The 27,899-nt window shown below is 41.6% G+C and overlaps 2 long non-coding RNA genes and 1 pseudogene across 2 annotated transcripts in view; all 3 read right to left on the reverse strand.

The window, feature by feature from the left end:
• Window positions 1-27,899, reverse strand: part of LOC117976116 (uncharacterized) — a 254,255-nt gene that overhangs the window by 23,783 nt on the left and 202,573 nt on the right. The gene's annotated exons all lie outside the window — the stretch shown is intronic.
• LOC112437402 (U6 spliceosomal RNA) lies at window positions 12,889-12,985 on the reverse strand (annotated as a pseudogene).
• Window positions 20,867-26,666, reverse strand: LOC130540827 (uncharacterized). Its single transcript, XR_008954826.1, has 4 exons — window positions 26,611-26,666; window positions 23,497-23,649; window positions 21,720-21,786; window positions 20,867-21,338 (listed from the first exon to the last, which is right to left on the reverse strand). It is a non-coding gene; the product is annotated as an uncharacterized LOC130540827 (long non-coding RNA).

Genomic DNA, 27,899 nt, shown 5'->3' on the forward strand with positions numbered 1-27,899 from the left:
TTCCCCTCTGTTCTGCCATTGATCTCATCCACGGATATGGTTACTTTAGCTTTTGCACTTTTCATTGCTATAATTTTCAGTAGGTTTTTTATATCTATTTATTTGCCAAGTCTCTTTTTTTTTTTTACCTAAAGATGTTTATATTGCTCATTGAAATCATGGCTGCTTAGAAATCTTCATTAGAAAAAAAATGTTGTTAGATATTTCTAACGTCTTTGTCATCTCAATGTTAGCATTTATTGATTGCTCTTTTTCATTTGGTTCAAGATACTTCTAATTATTGACATAAAAAGCAATTTTTATTGAAACCTGGGTATTTCACATTATGTTGTGAAATGATTTTATTTATATTTTCTGCTTTATATGGCTCTCTTTGACACCACTCTGTCAAGGGAAGGGTTACTGCCACCTTGTTACTGCTAGGTAGGAGTAGAAGTCCAGGTTCTCCACTTTGTCTCCATGACACTCAAGGCAGAGAGGGCTCCTCACTACTGACAAGTGGAAATAGAAGTTCTGTCTCTCCCCAGGGTCTCCACTGACATTGTGTTGGGTGAGAGCTCATTTCCAGTGAGAATGAAGGTCCTGGCTTGCTATTCGGCCTTTTCTGATGCCACCATGGTGAGGCTGTTGGGCAATCTAATTACAGCCTCATGAGAGTGAAAGTCTAAGCTCCCCATCCAGACTTTGCTGGAGTGGTTAAAAGTAAAGCCATTGTTTTTGCTTGGTGTTTGGGTGGGGTAGTGTTTGTTGCCCAAAACATTTTTGTCTTGCTAGGTCGCCCTGTTTCTGGTCCTTTGGTTAAAAACAGAAACCTTTTCTTGGAACTATTTTATCTGTGCCTAATGGTGCCCCCAGGTTACCAGCTTTTTCAGTTACAATTAAAGGACATATAAGGCAAAAAGAACATCCAATAAACTCACCACCATGTCATTCCTCAGGTGCCAAAGCCACTTTTCAGAGTCATCTTATGCTTGTTTTATATATAACATCCAAAGTACTTAATACATTTATGGCAGAAGAAGAAAAGTACATCTACTCCATCTTCTCCTGTTGTATCATTGGAAAATCCTTGAAAATGAGACCTGAGGAGATTTTGACATTTATATGAACTCACTTTGTTTTATGTAAGTAAGAAGATAGAGAGAGGTTGAAAGTTTATCCAAATTACACAGCTAGTCACTGCTGGATTTGTTGCTAGAAGCCAGGTGACCTGATGTTTAGCCAGAATTCTGTTATCTTTAAGTCCCACCCTGAGACAGCTCTTCACCACTAGACATGTTTGTGATATGACCAAAACCTCTGTGCTGACCTCAGCAACTCTTATGAAGTCAGACTAAGGTGATTTGACTTCGTGGTACCAAGCTCTAAGCATCTAAGCCAAGCAAAAGCCTGTCTACACTCAGCCTTAGGTGTTCCTGGGGAGAGTCTTAGGTTGGAAGACCCCTGGAGGGGAGAAAAAGGAATCAATGATTTTTTTTTTTCAGAACAAGAGAAAAATCACTTCAATGTGCCCTGTGTCTCCACCAGTTCTAAGGGTCTACCAGTTGGTGATTACTTTAATGGTCATAGATGCCAAAGGCAGAAAATTCAACAGATCCTTCTAGCCTTGTAGAGATATTAGGCGAACTTTTTTCGTTAAATTTCTATTCTCTGCTTTGGTCAGAGTTTTCAATATTCCAGTGAAACCATCTTAGCTATTTTCAGACAGACAAACCACAAGCCCAAAACCACAGAAGATGTGGGAAATGTTACAAGGGTGTGTCTCTTAATAGCCCTTTCTAAAATTAGCAAGGGCTCTTGTTGGAGTGACCATTTAAAATTATTTCTGCATTAATCCAAATAAAATGGCAATGTCGAAACTTTTAAAAATGCAAAGTTGCTGTCCCCCAAAGTAGGAGTTTCAGAGGACCAAAGCAAAAATACAAAGATTAGTTGTTCTTTCTGTACTTTACAGTTATTCTGACTCAGGGAATCAGAGTTGTAAGGGTCAGGGGAGTCTTTTAATCCCCAACCTAGAGGTGAGGAAGGTGCAGGAGCACACACCGTTATGGCATCTGCAATGACTCCTCCCAATTACAGTGAGGTGTTAATTTCTTTCTGCCCTTTCTGTACCTCCCTTAGTCCAGCAGATAATAAGCCAATGCCCACAGCTCTTAGTCCAGCAGATAACCAGCCACAGCTTTGGGCAGAGCAAAGGTATAGCCCTTCTGCAGTGGTTCCTGGCAATTTTTCCCTAGGGATTGGAGAGTGATTCAGAAATAGCAGTGTCTTGACCTGAAACATAAAAAAACAGATTTCCATGAAACTGGTCCAGGACCAGTGGTGGGGGTGGTCAGGATATGAGGAACAGAAACCCCTTTGTTCTCTAAACACCAGGCAAGAGAAAGGGTGACTGAGGGTTTTTCTGGGCACAAAGGGTCCCAGGCACCTCAGAAAAGTCCCAGTGTTCCAAGCATGGCTTGGAATAACACAAGCTCTGGACTGGAAGGTGCTTTGTACACCTGGATGACAAATCATTCCCTTATCCTCTGATTCCAGAGACCTGGTGCTATTTTGGAAGGGGTAGTCCTACAAAGGATGGTTGGATGAGGGATTAGCATAGAAATTGCTATTTTAGAAAAGGCAGTGGTGTTTGTTACTTCTCCCCTGGGTTTGTGGCCTGTAATTTATACCACAGAGGATATCACAGCATACTCCCATTAATCCTGACAGCATCCTGTGATGAGAAAAGTCAGATTCACAGAAGTTACATGATTCCCCTGAGGTCCCATGATCAGTCTGCAGAAGAATGGGATCTGCAACAGAATCAGACTCAAACCTACACGTTTTGCTCCACTCAAGTACCTTATTAAGGGGTAGTTAGTTTTTGCCAAGTTTATTCATTAGTTCTTGGAGAGCTCCATGGATGCAGAGACATGTCCAAGGGACAGGGGCAAAGAAACTCACTAGGTTTTTCCCTTTGCTCCTTTAAGAAATAGCTGCTTCTCCCAAGCCCCTGCTCCTTTGTACTGGATGAGAAGAGGAATGGTGTCTCTTTAACAATCTGCTCATTGCCTCAGCTCATTTCAACTCATATGCATTTGCATGTGAAAATTACCTTCCTCAGCTCCCAAATTGATGTTTGCATGTGCAAGGAGAGAGGCTCCTTTCTTCGAAGCTTGAGAAGACATTGGTATAAAAAATAATTATTATTTCCATTCTGATGCTCACCCTCTGGCCTCTTGTACCTCACACATCAGAGCGTGCCGACAAGAAACCACACACCCCAGCAAACACTTGTTTTATTTTAAGTGTGGGGTCTAAGAGAGAAGCAGGTATTGCTTACCTCGAATTTAGTCTGACAAAACCTGTACCCTACAACTGAATTTCTCATGTTTTCTTGTTTTGTGTCACTTTCTGATATCAGCAGTAATTTGATTTCATTTTTACAGAACCATTTTACCAAGAGGTGGTAGGATTCATCTTTTTTCTATAGATTGAAATAAAAATAAGGCACGAGGTACAGGAAGAACTCGGCTAAAGTCACTAACACCATAATCTGCTGACTGATGCAGGTGCAGAAGGCTGCTTCCTCCAGGTGCCAGAACATTCATTCAGAAGCCACTCTGGACCCCACAAGCTCCTGAGAGGTCCCAGCCTCTGCCTTCCCAACAGCGGGACCACAGACCCTACCATTTGGCTGAACAGCATCCTGAAGCATTGTTTTCCTCCCTAGTAACTAGCCAGCTACTGGCATCCTCCTTTCCAAGACCTGGCTCTCACAACCTGGCTCTCTTGACCCACAAATTGCTCTGGATTTCACCCAGGCAAACAGAAAGGCAGGGACTAATTTGTTAGCACCACCTGCCTATGGTGATGAATCAATCACATTAACAGGCCCTCATTTTTGGTTTTACAAAAATGGCTTTTAACCACGGTACTCATTTTCAGATTTAATTCTAACAACAGTCACTGGGTAGACACGGCTATCCTCATTGGAAATATGGAAAACCAAGGCTCAAAGAGTAATTTTTTCAAGATTCACAGTCAGTAAGGTGTAAAGACATAATCTTGGCAAACTCCCGAGGATAATGCAACTAGGGGAAGCAAGGAGTGTTCATACATTCACCCCACACACCATGCCTTCCCAAAGCAGGTCCAGAGGGTATTGAAGGCCCCATCCCTCCTCCCTTTCTGCCCAAGTCTCTGAAAATCATGAGGTACCAAAGAAAGGAGAATGAGCAGCTCTAGAGAAGGAGATAGCACCGAGGCTAAACAAGGGATCATCTGTTTATCACATCACATGTGGCTTCATCGCTTTTCTACCTTCTTTAAACTCCTTCTTTTGACTGGAGAGGCTGGGAGCCACAGCCCAGAGGGGTCTTTGCCTTTAACAAGGCTCTGAACATCCAGACCATGTAGCCAACAGCCCCTTGGCCACATTGAAATCATTAACTGGGAGGCCATCAGACTAAGGCAGCTCCAGGTCCCTGGGTTCCTACATGAGCAAACCAAAACCTAATTCAGTGTAAATGGTAAAACTAACCTTAAGCTTAACCACTCAGAAACTGCCAAGCAACCTCTCACCAGGGAATTTCCACTGGAGTAATCCAAATAAGGCTATGGCTCCACATTAATCAATCAATAATTTTCTTTGACTCACTTCCAGGTTCACCCTGTAAGTCTTCCCCTCATGCTCCTTCAGCAGAGCCCCCAAATGCTTACAGTCTGGAGTTACCCAATTAATGAGTCAGTCTGCTCAAATAAAGTCTTTAAATTTTAATGTGCTTCAGTTTATCTTTTAAAGGCTAACAAGAGGAACTGAGGAAGAATCAGTCTCTGCATAGAAGCAACACTCTTCAACAGGCATGCAACAGCAGCAACTGGGCACCTGTCAGACGAAAGCACTATGAGCTGTGTGGGACTCCAGAAACTAACAGCAGCACAGAACACTAGTGATGCCGTGGGTCCCCCTAGAAGCATTTCCACAAGAGGAGCTTCACTGGACTCTCACTGAATGCCTCCGAGAAGTCTGTTGAGCAGAAACAATTACCCCCAATTAATACATGAAAATAACTGGGGCTCAGGGAGTTTACATAAATAGGTAGGTAGATATCCTTCATTCAGTATTCTCCGCAGGACAGGCATTACAGTGTCCATTTCCATGAATAATCTTTCAATCCTCACAACAGTCCTATGGTGTCCACCTTAAAGAGGAAAAACTCCGAGGTTTGGAGAGATTACGTGATGTGCCCAAGGTCATTAAGCCAGCAGTGGGATGGGGTCCCACACTCAGGTCTTCTGGCCTCAAGTCCAGAGCTCTGTCTACAACTCAGCAAAGGCCAAATTTTATCCCCAAGCCTCCTAGAAACTCCTAAGTAGTCACTAACACAGCATATATCCTTTATAGGCTTGTCAGAGCCCCCAGATAGACACAATGACAAAACATGTTAAGTGGCATGCTTCAAAGAAGGAAAATATGAGTCTGCATGTTAATTTGGGAAAGCCTATTCCCAGTAAATAAGTGTTTAAGGCCTGGACTTCAGGGAGTTTCCAGGATGGATGGTACATAGAAATAGGCAGGGGTAGGAGGTCAGACTTTCCCTAGAGTTGAATTTTTTCTTGAATATTTTGGTCCAATTTATGGTAAATTCTGTTTATACACAAGGCCTTCTGAAGTGGATTTTAATCTCTCAATCTGGAGTTAGAGCATGCAGCAGCAACTGCCTTATAAACTGCAGAGGAAGTGAAAGATGATAGCTGTAATATAACCGTTTCATTCAGCATAATAGGAAATAAAGTGGAATGGGTGATTGGAGCAGATACGGCACAGAGCAAGTACCAAGCATTACTCACACTCTTGAAATGATCACAATTACATGCATCTCCTCATGTCTTGGGCAAAATAACCCATGAAAGAATATCTGCTGAATGTGAAGTGGGGGGAACAGGAGGTTTTTAGGAGGGAAACAGGATTCATTACACTCTACATCTTAAAGACACAAATCCACTTGACCAAGGGATGTCTGTGCATTAGCTCCAGTGCATCTCGGAATCCCTGGAGGATGATACAGCACTTCACAACTGAGCCATGGGATGAGAGGCTGGTTTGGATCTCTGTCCTGGACAAGAGAGCCTGCTGCACCCAGGCTGGTTAAAGCAGTAATCCTGGAGATGCCAGTGGGAACTCCCACATGGCCTCTGATTTCTTTACTCTTTATACTGAGAATGGGTATGACTGAGTTATCTAAATGAGGTTTCTTCTTGGAAGATGCAGCATCTGGTTTGAGTGTGCCTGCAAGCCCTACCCTCCTGCACTCACTGTAAATAAAGTGCAGCACCACATACTCTGGTCAAGGAAGGGCTCTGTTCGGAGACAACTGCTGTATTGCATCTATGGTTGCATAAGAGAAGTCTTTAAATTTCCAGCAGTCCTAAAGAGCAGATGATAAGGTCATAGAAGACAGTGACTCAAGGCCAACGTCATGCAACTCGCAGATCTTCCCTACCCTGCAGCCCTGAGCTCTGGGCTTATCCCCAGAAGTCTCACCTCTTATAAGCTTTACTGGGAGCCTAAAATCATGAGAAACCTCAGGCTTCCTGGATAAAGACCAAGAGAGCATGCCAAAGAGGACACCGTTTCTCTAAACCCAACCTGTGAAGGAAGACCTGGGATAAATTACTTGACCCTCTGCTAAGGAAATATGTCAAGTGGGGGAATATCTGTCACCTGCCAACTTAAAGCCCTTCAGAATCTGTCTGCCACCTTGGGTATGCAGTGCACACCCCACCAAGCACCAACCCCAAGGGTGCTCCACTTCCAAAAGCCTCTGTGGTTCAACTTGTTTGAGATGCACTCCCAGGTCCAACCTCCTCTTGGAGACTCACAGTGCATGCAAGCATTGTAAAGGCTCTGAGAAGTCACAAAGTACATAAATCCACTCCTGCTGCAAACTCCTTTTGATTTGAGCATCCCATCATCAATTTTGCAGAGCATGGTGAGCTAATTTATTGAGAGAATCTGATACATTTCCGTGCTGGTGGAAGAGTCAAATAAAAGAGCTCTGCTCCCCATATTAGGCCATTGTGTTGCAGACATGGGACCTCCTTTGTGTCTAAGGTCAAGTTTAAATATCTTTGCATTAAAAAAAATTAACTGGCACAAGAAGTAGAATGGGGCTCTAGAGTTTGAGGGAGGTAGACTTAAGCATCAAGCCCTAATGAGAAGAGATTTATCGAACAAGAAGAGGCCTCTAGCTTGGAGTTTGGAGTTTCTGTCTTGAGAAGGGACAGTCTCTGAGTGAGGGGATGGTGGACATACAGGTCCTGTGCACCTGCAGCTAAGCCTCAGGAAAGACTCAAATGGACAAGTCTGGCTGGAAATGGGGAAGCTACCCCCCCACCACACACAAACACACACCACCACCACCATCAAAAGGGGCCATGCTGGCTTAGAAACTGAGCATGAGTGGAATTTAGTGTGCACCAATTACAGAAAGCCCTCCTCAAGCGTTCCAGTATGTGTCAGTTCCCTGCAACCTTCCCACGGTGGGTGAGTAGGAGGACAATGCCCCTTAGATAATTATGCTTAAATTTTCTACCTCACAAGTGCATGGTAGTTCAGTCAGATTTAATTAGATTTGCAGAGACAGAGTAATAAGACTTTCCTTACACTTCAGTCTCACTGTGACTGCATATTCAAACTGCACCCCAGGAGTTACACATACCAACACTCCATGGAATTTATTTCCTGCATATTACTCATTAGGAAATGCTTGAGAGGTTTGACTTTGTACTTTTCCCCAAATCTTTACCTCCTTTCCATCCCTCTGTAAATAAGTTGAGGAAAAACGTTATTCTAGTAATTAAATAAATATGACCTCAAATAGAGCTGAATGTCAACATTCTTTCAAACATCTGCACCAAAAGTAAAAACCTGATTTGGCCTTTTTCATTTCACATTTTGGAATACCTGGATATTTGACCTCTCACACAGACAGCCAAATTTTCTTCCATTAATTTCTTCACTACTTTGACCTGAAGGAAAATTTTTGAATCTATTCACCCGTTTTATGAAAGTAAGTTACCATGAATTGAGTTTTTAAAATAATCTTAGGATTATTTAAAGTCCTAGAAAAAAATGTTCATGATATATTGATAAGCAAAACGTAAGTCAACAAACAGAATGCTCCACACATACAGTCATGTTCTATAAAGTTGCTGCCAACACTGAATTAGCAAATATCGAACCACTGCTCCTAAAGGAAACAAAGGATTAGGTTCCTGTGAGCCTCTGGTCACAATATTTTTGTTAATAGATTAATACATAATCTTTGTTTCTTGTGTTTCTGCTTAAATAAGCCTTATTTAGTATACATTGTTGCTTCACTAACTGGAACTCACTACTGACAGCACTGTAACTTACTTAGGTCTGAAGGAAACTTATCTAATACACATGACTTTCTCTGTGCAGTACACTACAGCCATCCTGAGTGCAGGAACACTAGACAGCACTTCAGCACTACTCTTGGGGGCCATTTCAAAAGGCAAGATCACCAGCAAAAACACAGAAATGCAAAATATGCGACACTAAACAGACAATGAAAAGCACATTTGTTTACAATATGAGAGCTCCAACAGTAAGGCAGAGCTTCTCTGTATTCAGCCTCAGCTGGGAATGTGGTCCTCAGAGAACTCAAACATTTTGCCTCTCTGCACATGTCTGTGAATGGCCATGACAATGGCATGAGTATTGATTTGGCGGCTACAAAAAAATTTCAATAAGTGAATTTGCAAATACAGAATCCACAAATAATGAGAAACAACAGTACTATTTTTATAATCATAAAGAATGTTATTAAACTTAAATAAAATCTTGGCCCTCATGGGATGACAAGAATAGTGATTGTAGTATACACATACTCAGTGTGTTCTGAGCAGCACAATCCAAATTTCTTTCCTTATATTAGACACAATTGCTCCATTTTGCTGATAACGAACACAATTGGATTTTCCCTTCTGATTCTACCCTTTTCCATTGATCCTATAGATATCACAAGAAACAAATGTGGCCCCATTTTCTTTTATCATAAATTTATGATTATAAGAAGACACTCCCCCATTTTCCCAATGTGAAAATTTTAATATAGGATCCTTAAATGATGCAAATAAGCTTGCAATATTTTAGACCAAGTAGCCAATGTAGTTGCACATAATTTTAACCTTACAAATCACAGAGTAAGGTGTTATTTTTAAAAGATTGCTTTTTTTTGCTAAGTATTTCATAAGAGAATTTTATTCAAACTGCTCACATATTTTAACGTCCATTTCTCCAGCATCCCTGGAACCAGATTTTTAACCATTATATGCCATTTCGCATTTATGTCCGCTTCCCTTCTAAGTTGCTATACACACTTTTAAAACATATAAATGGCACAATCACTCTAATTTTTATCCCAAGCTTCAAGTATCCACTGGCACAACATTAGGATAGTGCTATGCCTCAAATCTCCTGTGGCGATCTGACAAAATATTTCTTTTCAACGTGTCCTTCAAAAGCTAATCTACAATTAATGACATTTCAAATGCTGAAGTCTTCTTCCTAAGGATGATTACTACTCAAGTATTAATATTCTTTCCCACTCCCACTCTTCTTCTCCCATTCTTCCTGGTGACCTATGAGAGTATCCTAAACTAGAATTGATTGAAATCATTTAAGGCTAAGTGTGTCTTCCTTACACAATTCATATTGTTCAAAGTAAAACAACTAAGATACTGTCCTATAATAGAAGATAATTTGTAAGGATTTGAATATTGGGCAACTCCTTCCTTTCGGAAAAATAATTCAAGGGAGGGGAGGAGGAAAATCTTCCTTACATCTGGGCACATATTATAATTTTATTCCAAGAAACTAACAAAGCCTCTCCATAGGCCATGGGCCCCTCCTAGAAAATCTGACCTCCTATTTCCCAAACCTTGATAAACCATGCCTTTATCCATGTATCTGGTGGTGAGGAAAAGCTAGCAGGGAATTAGTACACAGGGTGATGGAACTGGATATTAGATTTTTGTCAGGTAATAGTTTGCAAATATTTTCTCTCATTCTGTGGGTTGTCTGTTTACTCTGTTGATAGTTCCTTTTGCTGTGCAAAAGCTCTTTAGTTTATTAGGGCCCACTTGTCAATTTTTGGTCTTGTGGCAATTGCTTTTGAGGACTTACTCATAAATTCTTTGCAAGGCTATGTGCTGAATGGTATTCCCTAGGATTTTCTTCTAGGATTTTTATTGTTTGAAGTCTTACATTTAAATCCTTGATTCATCTTGAGTTAATTTTTGTATATGGTGATAAGTAGGGGTCCAATTTTACTCTTTTTGGTTTCATGTGAATTTTAGAATACTTTTTTTCTAATTCTGTGAAGAATGACATTTGTAATTTGATAGCACTGAATCCATAGATTGCTTGGGGCAGTACGGCCATTTTTAACAATATTAATTCTTACAATATACAATACAAGCATGGAATGTTTTCCCATTTGTTTGTGTCATCTCTGATTTCTTTCAGCACTGTTTTGTAGTTCTCTTTGTGGAGATTTCACTTTCTTGATTAGATGTATCCTTTGGTATTTTATTTTTTGACACTATTGTAAAAGGGATTGGGTTCTTAACTTGGCTGTCAGCTTGAATGTTACAGATGGATAGATATGCTACCAATTTTTGTACATTGACTTTGTATCCTGAAACCTTGATGAAGTCATTTATCAGGTCAAGGAATTTTTTGGATGAGTCCTTAGGGTTTTCTAGGTATAGAATTATATCATCAGCAAAGACATGATTTGAAATCTTATTTTTCCTATCTGGACGCTTTTTATTTCTCTTGCCTGATTGCTCTGGTTAGGACTTCCAGTACTGTATTATTTAGGCGTAGTGAGAATGGGCATCTCTGGCTTATTTTTGTTCTTAAAGGGAGTGCATCCATCTTTTGCCTGTTCAGGATGATGTTGGCTATGGGTTTGTCATAGATGGCATGAGGTATGTTTCTTCAATGCCAAGTTTGTTGAGGGTTTTTATCATGAAGGGATGTTGGGTTTTGTGGAAACTTTTCTCTGTCTATTGAGATAATCATATGGTTTTTGTTTTTAATTCTTTATGTTTGTGAGTCACATATATTTTCATATGTTGAACCAACCCTGCATCCCAGGAAGAAAGCCTACTTGATTGTGATAAAATAACTTTTTGGTGTGCTGGTGGATTCAGTTTGCTAGTATTTTGTTGAGGATTTATGCATCTATGTGCATCAGATTGGCCTGTGGTTTTCTTTTTTCATTGTGTCTTTGCATACAATCAGTTAGGGAAGAGTTCCTCCTCCTCGATTTTTTGGAATAATTTCAGAGTTGATACCAGCAATTTTCCGTTATGTCTGGTAGAATACAGCTGTGAATGTATCTGGTTCAGGGCTTTTTATGGTTCACTTCTGACTGATTTGATTTTGGAATCTGATATTGGTCTGTTCGAGATTTTAATTTCTTCCTGATCCAATCTTGGGAAGTTGTGTTTCCAGGAATTTGGCCATTCCTCTACATTTTATAGTTTGTATGCATAGATGTGTTCATAATAGTCTCTGAGGACCTTTTGTATTTCTCTAGAATTGATTATAATATCACTTTTGTCACCTCTGTGCTTATTTTTTACAGTCTATCAAGCTTGCTTATTTTTTCAAAGAGCCAACCTTTGGTTTTATAAACCTTTTGTATGGAATTTTGGGTCTCAATTTCATTCTGTTCTGCTCTGATTTCAGTTATTTATTTTCTTCTGCTAGCTTCGGGGTTAGTTTGCTCTTGCTTTTTAAGTTCCTCTAGGTGTGATGTTAGAGTGTTAATCTGAGATCTAACTTCTTAATGTAGGCATTTAGAACTATAAACTTTCCTCTTAATACTTCTTTTGTTGTATCCAGAGATTTTGCTATGTCATGTTTCTGTTTTCATTTATTTCAAATACTTTTTTAGTTTCTGCCTTAATTTTGTTGTTTACCCAGAAGTCATTCAGGAGCAAGTTGCTTAATTTCCTTGTAATTTTGTGGTTTTGAGAGATCTTCTTAGTCTCTTCTTCCTGGTATTGATTTCTACTTTTATTCCACTGTGGTCCAAAACTATGGTTGGTATGATTCCGATTTTTTTTAACATATTGAAATGCTTTATGGCTTAACATGTGGTTGATCTTACAGTACATTTTATGTGCAAATGAGAAGAATGTATATTCTGTAGTTGACGGATGGAGTGGTTGGTAGATATCTATTAGGTCCAATTAGTCAAGTGTCAAATTTAAGTCTAGTATTTCTTTGTTACTTTTTTGCCTCAATGATGTGTTGAACACTGTCAGTGGAGTGTTGAAGTCTCCCACTATTACTGTGTGGACTATATAAGACTTTTCATTGGTCTGGAAGTACTTGCTTTATGAATCCGGGTGCTCCGATGTTGGGTGTTTATATATTTAGGTTAGTCTTTTTGTATTCAACCCTTTATCATTACATAATGCCCTTCTTTGTCCTTTTTTTTACTGTTAGTCTGTTTTATCTGATATAAGAATAACGATCCCTGCTCTTTTTTCATTTGTGTGATAGATCTTTCTCTACCTCTTTACTTTGAGCCTATGGGCATTGTTACAAGTAAGATAGGTCTCTTGAAGATGGCAGATGAATGAGTCTTACCCTTTTTTTTTTTTATCCAACTTGCCACTGTGCGCCTTTTAAGTGGAGCATTTAGACTATTTACATTCAAGGTTAATATTGATATGTAAGGTTTTGATCTTATTGTGGAGTTGTTAGCTGGTTACTTTGTAGTTTCTATTGTGTAGTTTCTTTTTAGGGTCTATGGACTACGTATTTAAGTTCCTTGTGTGAAAACCCATTTTTTAAAAAATATGGAATGCTTCATGAATTTGTCATCCTTGTACAGGGGCCATGCTAATCTCTGTATTGTTCCAATGAAAACCCATTTTTGAATGGCCAAAAAAATTACTCTATGAACAGCCTCTCTAAAGAAGAGGTTCATATGGCAAATAAACCTACAAAGAGATGCTCAGAGTCATGAGGAAAATAATCAAAACCACAAGGAGATACCACTATATACATATTAGAATGGCTAATTTTTTAAGTGACAATACTTAGAGCTGGTGAATACATGAAGCAACTGGAACTCTCCTAAATAGTACTTAGTATTGGTAGGGATGAAAAATGGTGCAGCTACTTTAGACAAGAGTTTGGTAGTTTTTATAAAAGTAAACCTCCACCTGCCATATGACCCAGCAATCCCACTACTAGGTATTTACACCAGAGAAGTAAAAACATACATTCACACAAAGATCTGAATGTTAATGCTCATACATACTTGATTTCGAATTGCCAACAATTAGAAATGACCCAAATGTTCCTCAACTGGTGAATGGATAAACAAATTTTGATATATCCATGTACTAAAATGTTACTAAAATAAAAAAAAAAGAGAAGAACTTATGCTGAAACCACATGAGTGAATCTCAAAGCATGTATGTGAAAGCAGCTAGATACAAAAGCCATCATGCTATCTGATGCCATTTATACAATCCGGAAAAAGTAAAACTATAAGGAGAGAAAATAGATAAGTGGTTATCAGAGGCTGGGAATGAAAAAAGGAGGCTGACTGCAAAGAGGCAAAAGGTAACTTTATAGGGGATTCAGTGGTTATTACACAATTGAAAATTTTACTGTATGTAAATGATTCCTCAATAAATCTGACATCTCAAGGTTACTATGGGCAGCATAGCAGGCTATCTAAACTGTTTATCAAACAGAGAAGAAAGAATAATGAAAAACTCATAACTTCCTGGAAACATGTCTGGCCATCTCCCTTCAAAGATGCTAAAGTCTCTACAAGTTCAGACAAGGCCTTGGTTGAACTGTTTCTTATGGGAAAAGCATTTAATATCATCATCCACCCCAAATACTAAGTGATGATATTATCTTTCCCTACTAGGGAGAGATACTTCAAGTATAAATGTGATCTTAATTAGATGCTCCTCTTTCCAGCCCAGTTATGAATTCAGTTTCACCCATGTAAGAAGTAGATGGGAGAACTTGATTAAAGCCAGTCACTGGGAAAACAGCATTAGCATAGATGTGGAACCTAAAAAGCATATAACAGGTATACTTTTATAACCTTGTCCACGACATTGACAATTATGATCTCAATGGGCATTTCTATTTTGCCTTTTCAGTAAGTTCATAATATACTACAAAAAGTCCATTTGATTGATGTTCAATTTTAAAATATGAGATCAAAGAAACACAAAAACCTATTCAAATGCTGTGCTAAGATGCTCTGTCTTCAATAATACTGAATTAGTACGAGCTTTTAGCTATTGACTTCATTACTTTGACAGCTGAAATAACATGTTCATGCCTTACATCTGTCTTGACTGTTTGGGGTTAGAAAAAGAATGCCAGGTTATGCATGGTATTTTCTAAATTAACTTGAGCTCTGCATTTGTCTACAGGCCTACGAGGTTCAATCCGTAGGCTTGGTACCTGAGGAGGTGGCAGGCACAAGTGGAAGTTTCCGCTTGGCTAGGTGCCATTGTCATAAGAAGCCAGTGTCACCTCTTGTAAAGGAATTATTTAATCTTTTAAAACAGATTCAGTAATAAATTCTACCCTGAAAGAGATAAATTAGTGCATAAAGTACAAAAAGTAATCCCTTTGATAAGCACGCTATCATGCTTATCTATTTTCTGTCATGACTGTGAAATCAGAGTGAAAATTTAACACTGATTATAAACATCTTAAAATTTAAAGTTGCAAGAAAAAAAAAGAGGTAGTGATGGTGATGAAAATTGCAGTGTCATGGCTAGTTCAGAAAAACTTCTTCAGAGTGCAGCAGGCTTCCAGGAACAGCAGAGGGAGGGGCCGTGCCCGTCAGACCAGAAATAGCAGCAGGCCAAAGGGCCTGTTGTCCATTCCTCCCAAACCTCCACCAACAGAAAACCCCCTGGATGATCCGAGTAACCAGACCATCTTTCCTTTGTTTCACTTATAAAAGAAAAGGCAAATTTCAACACAGGAAGTTAACCCTGACCTGGTGAACTGAACCCAGAAGATGGACTGCTCAAAATGCCACGAAAAGACTGAAATGATTTAAGAAAATGACAAAGAAAAAGAGAAGGAGAGAGGAAGCCACGATGAAGGAGAGAGAGCGATAAAATTTTGGAATCTGCAGAGCCCTGGGCCAAAAATGCAGGCACTCAATTTGGAGGGTGGGGGGCAGGAGCACAGCAGTTCTTCTCCTCTCTGACCCTTCCTGAGAGCTCAGGGCCTGAACACACCTGTCATGGGTGGGGAAAAGGGCTTACGAACAGGTGTGCATTTCAGCCTGCAACAGAAGAGCTGTGAACCCCAGGATCCCATCCAACCCCATGCAGCAACTACCACCCTCCAAGCCCGCAGGGCCCATTCTGGAACAGCTAAAACAAAGAGGTCTGATCTGCTCTGGTGATCAGGGAAATGGATACAGAAGTATAAGGCAGATGACTGGAAACAGGGATCAGGGAATGGTAGCGAGATCTGCCTTCCCACCCCTGTGAGTCACTGGCTGTGCCCCACCTACACACCAGCACGCATGTGCAGCCAGGCAAGAGAAACGACGCGCATGGGATTCCCTCCTCCAGAAGGAGGGAATTTCACTGTATTTCATGGTATTTAACTTTTTCTCTGATTTGGTGAATTTATGAAAAGTGTCATCACGTGTCAGGAGCTGCATGGAGGACGAGGCTGTTTAGATTATGTAATACTTGATAGAGACAATAAAACAGATACAATGTATGTCAGAGTTAAGAGGCATACTCACAAAACCAGTACCCCAACTCAACCACCAAGCTCAGAAAGAGACCACGCCCAACATAGGGAATCCCCTTAAGACCCCCTGACTGCACCCCTCTGCCTCTGCCTCAGAGGGAACAATTATTTCTAGTTTTCTGCTTATCCTTCTCATTTTTTTAAAAAAAAAGATTTTTTTCAGATTACATCTGTATTCCTAAACAATATACTCTTTAGCTTTGCTTGGATATTAGCGTGATAAAAATGGTATCATCCCATATTACTGACTCTGAAGTTCTGAGGCTCACTGTCACCCATCCATTTCATGATGGTGGCAGCTTTGGGTCATTCATTTCGACAGTTGTATCATATCCCACTAAGTAAATATACCCAGCTTTTATTCATCTATTTTCCGATGGTTGGACATCTACATTATTCTCATTCTGGCTACTACCAAGGCAGCTAAAGACATTCTGTTGTACATGCTTTTTTAGTACTCAGGGGCAGGAATTTCTCCTGGGTATATAATCAGTGGGTTCACAGGACTTACTTACATTCAAGTTTATAAGATAGGCTCTTTGAAGTGCTTGTATCAGCTTACATTCATGCCAGCAGTGTATGTTCTTTCTGTTTTTATATTTCTATTTCTGAGTACTTGATCTTATCAAATGTCTTAATTTTTATAAATTGAAGAGTATTTAAAAAGTATCATATGATGTCTTAATTTTCATTTTCTTGAAAATTAGCATTTTCAATTAAAGGCAGCCAAGAAATTTCTAAGAAATGTAGTCAAGAAAATAAACTCAACCCATACTATTGAGTTTTTCCTCTTTTTTACTATTTATGTTTCCACCTATGAGAAATGTCTATTTGTATCTTTTTTCCTCTTCCATTAGGTTGTTTTTCTGAATTTATACTGGTTCTTTATATACGCTGGATACTAATCCTTTTCCAGCTGTACATGTTACATCTACATGTTTTAGATTTGTCTCTTCCTATTTTATAGTGTCTTCCAAAGAATTTTTTTTTTTTTTGAGATGGAGTCTCACTCTGTCACCCAGTGTGGAGTGCAGTGGTGCGATCTCAGTTCACTGCAAACTCCACCTCCCAGGTTCAAGTGATTCTCCTGTCTCAGCCTCCCGAGTAGCTGGGATTACAGGCACCTGCCACCACTCCTGGCTAATTTTTGTATTTTTAGTAGAGACAGGGTTTCACCATGTTGGTCAGGCTAGTCTCAAACTCCTGACCTCAAATGATCCACCTGCCTCAGCCTCCCAAAGTGCTGGGATTACAGGTGTGAGCCACGTACCCAGCCTAAAGAATATCTTAATAATTAAAAAAGTAATCCATATTCAAGGTGAAGAACTCTCAATATCATAAAAATGTCAAGTCTACCAAAAGCAGTCTATAGCTTCAGTCAACTTCCAGTCAAAATCCCAACTGGTTTTTAAGGTAAGTTACCTTGTAATTCACCTTCCTGTTTGAGTCAATAATTATTTTGTGCAAAAACGAACATGGAATGGAATAAGCAGTCTTTCCTACACCTGGAATAGTGGAGCAGGCCTGAGTCACATGGAAGCAGGTTTGAGTCTGAGTCCTATGTTCACCAGCTCTGCACTTGAGCAGAGTACTTCTCAAAGTGTCTATTTTCCTGTTTTTATTGAAGAATAACTAATGATAGCATTGCTAAGCGACATAACATATATAAACTCTTCTAGAGTCATGGTACATAGTAGGTGCTCAGTAACGTGCAGACTGCCTTCTTCCCCATGCTTCCCTTTGTCTCACCATCCTCCCTTGAAGCATAGGGCTATATGGGCTTCCTGAGCCCAGCAGCCCAGCCCCTGTTAGAAAAGACAGGCTCCCAGAGACCCTGCCCTTGGCTGGACACCCTGAAGTTCTCATGGGGGACTGAGCTGCAGATGCCTGCAGGGACTGGGTACCTGGGCATGGAGGAGGCAAATAGATAGTCAGGGCCCACAGGCCCAGGTCATCCTACCCCCATCCACAGCCATGGAGACTGATTTAATAGTAATATTATAAATAATGAATAATAATAAATAATGCTATTTATTGTAAAACCACTTAGCAAAGTAGAAGTAGCCCCTAAGATTAGTGTCACTTTCATTATTGTTATTTTTACATGTCAGTTGCTTTACATGGATTATCTCATTTAATTCTCGTAACGACCCTATGAGATCAGTCTTACAATTTTTTTTTCTTGGCCTTTGACAGCCCAAGATGCAGAGGCTCAGATGGGCAAACAGGTTCCTTGTGCAGGGTCATGTGGGTACCAAGTGTTGGAGGCAGGATGAGAAGCAAGCAATCCACTTCCACCGAGGCCCCACCTCCCACTGTTGTTAGCTCAGTGCCAATAGCTGCCTTTTACTCCACATCATGGACAGTCTAGCCCATGGTATGCTGCTAACTGGCCTCTCCATCTTGACCAAACCTCCACAAGGCCTCATGTTTGCAGGGTCCTGTAGACACAAAGTCTGCGCCTCCTATTCAGACCTGAGCCTTTCCCTGCAGTGTGGACACTCCACAGAGCACCTGGTAGGAACAGGCCCCTTTCCCTTTTCCTAGGCGGAGTGCCCTATGACTCTTCTGCCCACAAGCCCAGTCCTGTAGTCCCACAGTTTTCACGACCCCATCCAAGGCTCACAGAACCCATCCACAGCTGAACCTAAGCAGAGTAGACTTTTGCCAGGTGTGCACCTGGCCAATACACTGCCTATCTTGTGGCATGGTATTGTGGGTCAGCAAGGGGCATGTAACCCACAGACTGGAGAGAATAATGACTAACCAAAACAGGTGTATATAAAGAATTCAGTGCAACATTTTACAGTAAACCTTCAATGTTTGGCTTCACTGTAAATGCCATTGTTGCTTCTAGACATCTGCACCTATATTTGCTCTGTGTATTAACTCACAATGACTTCTGATGAGACTTTAATTGCTTACAGTCATGCAAAGGCAGAGTGTACTAGTGCACCTTGCCATGGGCCTCAGCTCTGTCATTCACTGCCACCTTCAGACAGTCATTCCCCTTCCTGGCTTTTCTATCTGTAAAAATGAATAATCAGTGATCACCAAGGGCCCTTCCTTGTAAAACATATCTCCTTCCATTAGCTTTCCAATTATGCATCCAGTTCAACCAATTAACAAATATTGATTGAATGATGTTCCACGACCTGCCAAAAGTGAAAATGCTTTTCATCTCTATCTACAACATGATTTAAATCTGTTTTTGTATCATGCAGAATGGAAAATACGAAGCACTAAGATCAAAGTTAACAGCCATAAGGCCTTGATTGTCTCTTCCTTTCCCCTGGAATGTGATACCAGGCAATACCTGGCCCTTTCCTGAGCAGATGAAACTTACACTTCTGGGCATCTCACTTGCACTCACATAGGCACCTTGCATGGCCTGGGGAGGGGCTTCAGTAGTATATGCACATGGTCATATGTTTTTGTCCTATTTTCAAAAGTAAGACATTTTAGCTGCAATCAGTGAAGGCTGTGTCTCTTCCCACTGATGACGCCCCCCCTCCAATCAGGCCTTCCATCATGTTAAGTGGAAGGGGAGTGAGACTCCCCATGAGAACTTTTGGGGTCTAGCTAAGGACAAATTGAGTTGGGGGCACATTGACTTGACTTGAGTAGAATATGTGCATGTGGTTCACAGTAACTTCCTTGGAGAGCTGAGTTATTGCTGTCCTGGTGTAGGAATGACGTCCAGGGATACTTCTACTACCCTCCAAGCAGACTCACTGAGAGGCATGACACCAAGATAGATCATGTCCTGATATGGTCATGTGCTACTACTGTCCACACCACTAGTAGCATGTGATTAGAGAAGGAAAAAAAAATAGATACAGAAGTTGGTCTGAAATATCCTTCCAAATCTCACAACTCATATATGACATATGAAAGAAAATTGATGGAGGAAATTTAAAATTTGGCAACAATTCTAAATATTTACCTGACATGAAAGTGCTTTTTATCTGTATAGCAGGTTGAGAAGCTAAAAGAAACATCTCAAACTATGAATAACGCCAAAAAATGTTTAATTAACCACAACAGAGTAAAGACTCCATTAGCTTGAGTCTCTCTATAAAAAGCAATATCAAAAACACTGCTATCAAAGACGATGCAGGCAAAAGATCAAAAAAAAATGACAGAGTATTCCAGGCAGATAATTAATTTAAAATATTATTTTGTGATGTTCGTAGTTTTGTCAACTTAAAAATTGTGTAGCTTGTGATTTATCTTTTCTACATATCCTCTTTCATACCTAATTTTATTAATTCACAAATTGCATTACTATTCTGAAAGAGGATCCTCCAACTGCAGAAGATCAAAGCTCCCTACCACCAGGACCTGCCCCCAAACTGCACCTGAACTTGAGAATCTTCAGTTTTTCTGAGTGGCCTGGGGTCTCAGAGTGGACGTCATTCACAGGGCAGTCAAGGGGATGGCAGAGGGATGGCCACCAGGCAGCCAATCCTAGGAGACATGGGCAAGCCAAGCATGGCAGCGGGCCTGATCCGACCCACTTCTATTGTCTTCATGAAACTAGATGCTGGGGAGACACCTGATCACTGCTCTCTTGACTCATTTGGGGCAAATAAGCACGACACCCCACACACACACACACACACGCGCGCACGCGCACACACACACACACACACACACGGCAAGCCAGCAGGGCCCATCCAAAGGCCTCAGGCAGGAGCTCTGCAGGCACTCTTTCTGTCCTCCTCTTCTGGAGCCTTACAGCCCACCTTTGACAAGAGATTCAGACACCTTGAATTCCTGTGCTTACCAACGGCCAGGCCAAGGAGAGTCCAGGAATGCCACCTGCTTCCCATGAGAAAGGAATTTCTCACATGACACAGGGAAAGAGTATGCCCCCCAACTCCCGGAATTGGGAGGATCACATGAGACAGGAGGGATGGGAGCAGTGTTTCTAGAATGCTGTGTGTAGGTGCTTATAGAGTCCACATGAAAGATAGAAACAAAGTCCAGACCCTGCACTTGATCTTCGTTTAACCAGTACAATTCATCTTTTCATCTGAGCAAGCTCCAGTTCTGCCAAGTAGTCACCACTCTATATCCCTGACCCTGGGCCACTGTAGAGTATTCATGTTACCGGCCAGGACTCAAACTATTTAAACTTGCAAATAGGCTACTTGAGTCTGCAAGGACTAGGGGTGCTGCAGCCAGAGAGGACACGAACACGTTACCTCCACTACACTCTCAGACTCTCAGACCATTTGCTTTGGTTCTCAGGAGCTTCTGCCCAGCCCGACTCCCCCTTTTGGCCCTATGGAAGTTGAACTTGAGGCTCCAGAGGCAGGCTACACAAGGAGCTCCTTGCTGGCATGCCTCCAAACGGTATCCACCAGCGCCTGCTCCGATTCACGCCAAGGTGACATGCACACATTTGAGCTGGTGAGGTACTTAAGAGGCAGGACTTCTGGTTCATTAAGCAGCACCCTCCAGGACTACATACCTGACAGGAAGGATAAACAACTCAGTAAAGACTGTCCGTCATCTCCAGCTTGCCAGGGAAACAACTATCAAGAGCTTCCTTTTGATGAAATATCAATTTCTGTGCATCACTATGCAGCAGTGACTTCCTCCGCCCACCCTCAACCCCCCGGCATCCATCAATCTTCCTTACAAAAATGATTACAGATAAATGGACAGTGAAAATCACAACTGCCCCGGGCATCTCTAACTCCCTGTTGCAGTTTTCACGTGCAGCATGCAGTGTGAGTTTTGCCCTCAGAGGGGCTCTGTCTGCAGGCTGCTCTTGCCTTTCCCAGTGGGAAAGGAGTGGAGCCTGCCTCTGTTATTCGCTAAATCTTTCCAACATGCAACATAGCCTCACCTTAGAGAATGCTGGACAACTCAATGTCAAAAATAGCCTGTTTCATTGCCAATATGCAAGGCCAACCCTAGGCACCAAGAATGAAGATTAATGCCAAATCTCAATTCCTGGTTCCTCACATCCTCCTTGATTTTTAAAAAAGTGAGAAAAAAAAAATCTGAGGTGGACAAGAAGTTTATTTGGCCTCCTGCTGAAAAGATATTAGTTTAATACACATTTTATTAAACTTTATTTTCTTACATGCATTCTGCACCTAGCATGTACGAGGCCATATACTGAGCATTTTGCACACGTTACCTTTTTTAATCCTTGCAATAACCCTTGAATTAAGTAGTGAGCTAAAAAGAAAGAGGCAGAATGGGCCGGAAATCCAACTTTCTTTGATTCTGATTCTGTGCTGTGTCTTGGTGCATAATTTTAAGAATCGTGGGTATCTCCCTTCAAGAGCCTTCCCTACTTCCACCACTTCGGAAGTACATCCTGGAAGGGACCAGGTAGAGGCAGAGCCAGCGGCCAGCTGCTGGGAGGAGAAGTAGAGAGGGCTACTTAATACTCCCCCCTTCACCTCTCGGCAGAGATGATAAAAAGGAAAATTAAAAGGATAAAGGCTTAGATAGTCCCAGGCTAAGACAAGAGAAGAAAACCCAAAGTATATTAATATTAACCAAAAGGTATAAAAATATATCCCTGGCCAGGCGCGGTGGCTCACACCTGTAATCCCAGCACTTTGGCAGGCTGAGGTGGGCGGATCACCTGAGGTCAGGAGTTCAAGACCAGCCTGATCAACATGCAGAAACCCCATCTCTACTAAAAATAAAAATTAGTTGGGCTTGGCAGCACATGCCTATAATCCCAGCTACTCGAGAGGCCGAGACAGGAGAATCACTTGAACCTGGGAAGCAGACATTGCAGTGAGCCGAGATCACGCCATTGCACTCCAGCCTGGGCAACAAGAGCGAAACTCCATCTCAAAAAAAAAAAAATATATATATATATCTATATATAGATATATATAGATATATATATACACACACACACACGTATACATATATATGTATACATATATGTACGTGTGTATATATATATATATATCCCTAAATCTGGGATGCTTGGCTCAAATCTGCCCTACAAAATTGACCCAAGTTCCCAAGTTGACATTGTATCTCTTGAGAAAGGGGTCTATTCAGTGTTTAGAACTGTAATATATACACACAAATACAAAAAGTACAGAAGATAATGTAATACACACCATGCATTCCCCCTCCAAAAATGAGTAAGTATTGTTTCCACCTCTAAAAATCACAGGTTTACTAACTTCTAAGAATCTAGACAAAGAGGCCTTCTAAGAAATGTTTTCGATGGTGCCACCTGGTGGATTCATCCTAAAAGTGCTATCTGCTCTTGCTCACAATTAAACTGACTTAAGAGGACAAATTTTCATACATAATGAGATATTTGACCCACTAATTTTTCCCCCCAGCTTTCCTTTATTTTCTCTCTAGGCATCCTCAGCCTCCCTTCCATTCCACTAAAATCAACTGATCCTTGGAGTTCCCATTTCATTTCATAGCCTTTCTGCTGCATTAGAGCAATTTTACAGCAAGATTTACAACAATGTCAGGAATAAAGAAAACGGTTGTAAAATAGCCATGGACAACATTATAAACTGGCAATAAAATCGACCATACTGCACAGCTGGTATTTATGTAAGCCACCTGTTCCATTTTTAGCTACTCCTGATCCCTGCTTTTATCCCATTCACTGTGCTTTCAAAGACCTTTTACTTGCCTCCGTCTCCTCTAAAGGTCTTCAGAACGGATAAGTTCCAGAATTTGCTGAGCCCTCATATTGGGGTACCCTTGCTCATCTATGAGCCCAAAGGCCCAACATGGCTGAACTTTGCTTCCCAGTCTTTGAACTCTGCCAAAACCTGGATATTGAACAGAAGAAAAGTTTCAGCAAAACCCTCATGCAACTGCAAGATACATTTAAATATAAATACATATACTCATCTAAAAAAATTAAATAGTCAAGGAACTATGTACTGTTCACCCACTATGGGGAAAATACTAGAGCCATAATTTGTAGGACTGGTTCCCATTGAATGAGCAGCATCTAAGTATGAGCTTAAAATTTTACACATTATCTCTAATTCGTGCAGCAACTCTTCAAGGTTGCTTGAATCAATTACTCACTACCTCTGTGACTTCAGTAAATAATTCTATCAATCTCAGTTTAGAAGTTCACCTATCAGGGCCAGGCGCGGTGGCTCACGCCTGTAATCTTAGCAGTTTGAGAGGCTGAAGTGGGCAGATCACTTGAGGTCAGGAGTTTGAAACCAGCCTGGTCAACGTGGTGAAACTCCATCTCTACTAAAAATACAAAAAAAAAAAAAAAATCAGCCAGGCGTGGTGGTGCATGCCTGTAGTCCCAGCTAGTCAGGAAGCTGAGGCAGGAGAATTGCTTGAACCCAGGAGGTGGAGGTTGCAGTGAGCCGAGATAGCACCACTGCACTACAGCCTGGGCAGCTCGATTGAAGAAGAGGAAGAGGAGGAAGAAGAAGAGGAAGAGGAGGAAGAAGGAGGAGAGGGAGAGGAAAAGGGAGGAGGAGGAAGAGGGGAAGGGGAGGGGAAGGGAGGGGGAGGAAGAGGAGGAGGAAGAGGAGGAGGAAGAGGAGGAGGAAGAGGAGGAGGAAGAGGAGGAGGAAGAGGAGGAGGAGGAGGAAGGCGGCGGCGGCGGCCTATCAACTGTGTGGAATTGTAGTGAAAATTTAGAGTAGCTGTTTTAACAGGTAAGATTCACCAAATGTTTATTCTGTACTAAGCATCCTTATAGGAACTCTCCACATATTAACTCATTTTATATAGTCACAACCAACCTATGAGATGAGTACTATTAATATGCCCAGTTCATAAAAGAAAGCTGATACACAGACAAGTAACTTGCCAAAGGCCACAAACCGGTAAGTAGCAAAGCCAGGATGTGAACCCCCCCCAAAAATCATATTCCAGAGCACTCTGTTCTTTATACAGAGAGATATGACTATTATTTAGATCATTAATTTTTAAAAATCAAGGAGTAAAGTAAGCATAAATGATGGAAATAAAGACTGACAAAACTTCTGTTCTCCACAGTAACAAGGAGAAAGTTGGCAAAGATTATTAGAATCAACTTTTCCAGAACTCTAGAAATTGACCTCTAGAAATTGACCAAAGACTTGTAGCAACTCAAGAAGCATGTATTTAAGAAAACCAGCCAATTCTCAATAAGAACAGTAAGCTTTGTGGCATTTTACCTTGATTCACTCTCATGCCTCACTTTCCTTTCCTGCAGTGGCCTTGAAAAATAACACCCCACATTCCTGGAGCGGTACTGGAGCCACCAGAGTGAGCAGAATGAAGCTGTTTTTAAAGCCTCATTCCCAAAGATTTGTCCTTTCGGAACTGTCTGGTCAGACCTGTCTGGTAATACTCTGGAAGACTCCACATGCAAGATTGTCTGTATTTGACCTGACTTGGAGATTTACTGGTTTCTGGTATTTACAGAAATCTGTCCTATCCTTACTCAACAACCAAGCTAACCAAATAGAGACTTCAGTTGCCACAAGTAACAGAGTACAGACTTTGTAGAATTAGTTCAAAAAAGATTATTAAATATACAAAACAGCTAAAAAATTGCAGCACCAACAATATACTCTGGGGAGGGAGATAATGATTTTAAGAGGTGTCACAATGTATTATTTTAAGTAGTCATCAACAGAAATTACAAGGCATGTAAAGAAACAAAGTATGGCTCTATAATAGGAAATTAAGCAACTAATAGAAACGGTTCCCTGAGGAAGTACAGACTTTAGTCTTACTAGAAAATACTTTAAATTGGTTATTTTAAATGTGCTCCAAGAGCTAACAGAATGTGTGTCTAAACAACTGCAGTAAATTATGAAAACAATGTCTCACCAAATGCAAATATTCACAAAGGGATCGAAATTACATATTTTTGAAAAATTTATAGAAATTCTGGAGTTAAAAAGTACAACTACTAAAATGAAAATTTCACTATAGGAGCTGAGCAGAAAATTTGAAGAAGCAGAAGAGAGTATAGCAAACTTGAAGATAGGTCAATTGATATTATCTAGTCTGAAGAACAAGAAGAAAGAAGAAAATGAACACAGCTTTGGAGGCCTTTGGGACATCAGCAACAAAGCAAGATGTGGATTAGAAGAACTTCAGAAAGAAGGGAGACAGAGAAAGGGATAGAAAGAATATTTGAAGAAATAACGAATCAAAACTTCCCAAACTTGATGGAAAACATCAATCTACATATCTAAGAAGCTCAACAAACTGCAAGTAGAGTAAACTCAAAGAGATACACAGCCAGACACATCATAAACTGTTGAGAGAATCTTGAAAGCACGAGAGAGAAGTCAGGTTCAACGATCCTCAGTAAGCTGATTTCTCACCATAAACCACGGAGGCCAGAAGATACTGGATGACATATTCAAAGAGCTGAGCAATGTCAACAAAGAATTCTATGTCCAGCAATATTATCCTTCAAAAATAAAGAAAAAATTGGGACGCGGGGGCCCAGAGCTTTCAGGCAGGCCCAGCCATTGAAACCCGAGATGCGGGGAGGAGCTGTCGCTGCGCTCAGGGAGGAACGAGGGCGGCCCTGGGCCTGGCCAGAGCGGCTCCCCTTACCTGTGACTCAACAGGCGGGCTCAGCCTCCATCCTCGGGCTAGGGTGGTGCCGCGCCCCGCCCCGGAGGCTGTCCCAGTGCCCCTGGCGTCCTCCTCCCTCTCCCATTCCTCCCCAGGGGCTGCCCCCATTCCCCGCTCCCCGGCCCCTTCCCCTCCCCCAGGGTCACCACCCAACAGTCTTCCCAGCTACCAACCCCTGGCTCCCCAGAGAGTTTGCAAAGATTGTTGGCTCCACCTTCCCACCTGATTCGCCACCCCCAGGAGAATTTACTATTTCTCTTTCATTTGTGGGGAGAAGACACCGTTAACGCCCCCACCCCCCACTCACACGCCCACCCTCGCCAGTGCCCCGGGCCTGAACGCGGCACATCTCAACCCCCTCCCACGCCCCTTCACACTTCTATTATTTCTGTTTCTTTGGACAAGAATCATTTGCGTTAACCCTTTTTGAAAATGTTCAAGTTTCACTCCAGTAAGCTTACTAGAAGCAAGGAGGAGGTGAGGGAGGAGGAGAAAGAGGAGAAAGAGGAGAAAGAGGAGGAGGAGGAGAAAGAGGAGGAGGAGGAGAAAGAGGAGGAGGAGGAGGAGGAGGAGGAGGAGGAGGAGGAGGAGGAGGAGGAGGAGGAGGAGGAGGAGGAGGAGGAGGAGGAGGAGGAGGAGGAGGAGGAGGAGGAGGAGGAGGAGGAGGAGGAGGAGGAGGAGGAGGAGGAGGAGGAGGAGGAGGAGGAGGAGGAGGAGGAGGAGGAGGCTTTTGAGGAGGCTGTAGCGGCGGCGGTTTTAGCGACTTTGGCGGCGAAAATTTAGCCAGTTGAAAAATAGGCCAAAGCACACTGAACCTGCAGGACATCCCGTAATCTTTTCTGCCCATTTCAAAGTCTTTCCCTGTCCTCACCCAACTATTACAGGCCGCTTTTGCTGAAACCTGACAATGTCATTTAGTAAATGTTCAGCTAGTATTCATTTGAAATAGAAATAACCAACAGCAGGTAATTTTTTCTCCTGTATTTCTTCTTGGCCTGTTTCTGCGTGTTATCCAAGGGGAGGTGGAATACAGTGGTGGTTTTAAAATGCCAGCAGCCTAGGAACCCAAAGGCCTCAGCAGGCTGGCACCTCCCCACCCCCCTGCGGCTCTTAGGGGCCGAAAGATTGAGGGTCGTGATCAACTCAGTAACCACTGGAGGCCACGTGAGTAAGCAGCAAACTGTTTCTCATGAGAGCAGGATGTTGGCAAACTGACAACCTGCGTCTGCCGCCCAGAAGGACTGCTGAGGGCAGTCACCACCCAGGTGCAAGTGTTTATGATTAAACACAACTGAAGCCTGTTAGTAATGAGAACTTGTGATAATCAAACAGCTGACCAGTCTTACCGCCTCCTCCCTGCTCATTCTCCCAATGAATGCGAAGGGCTGTGGAAGCTCGGGGGGCTGCCTTTGCTCACTAGAAGCAGGGAGCTCCCTTCTTCCCTGTTTCCCCTTCCTTTAAA

Source organism: Pan paniscus, chromosome 16 (genome assembly GCF_029289425.2).
Source record: "Pan paniscus chromosome 16, NHGRI_mPanPan1-v2.0_pri, whole genome shotgun sequence".
Taxonomy (NCBI): Eukaryota; Metazoa; Chordata; class Mammalia; order Primates; family Hominidae; genus Pan; species Pan paniscus.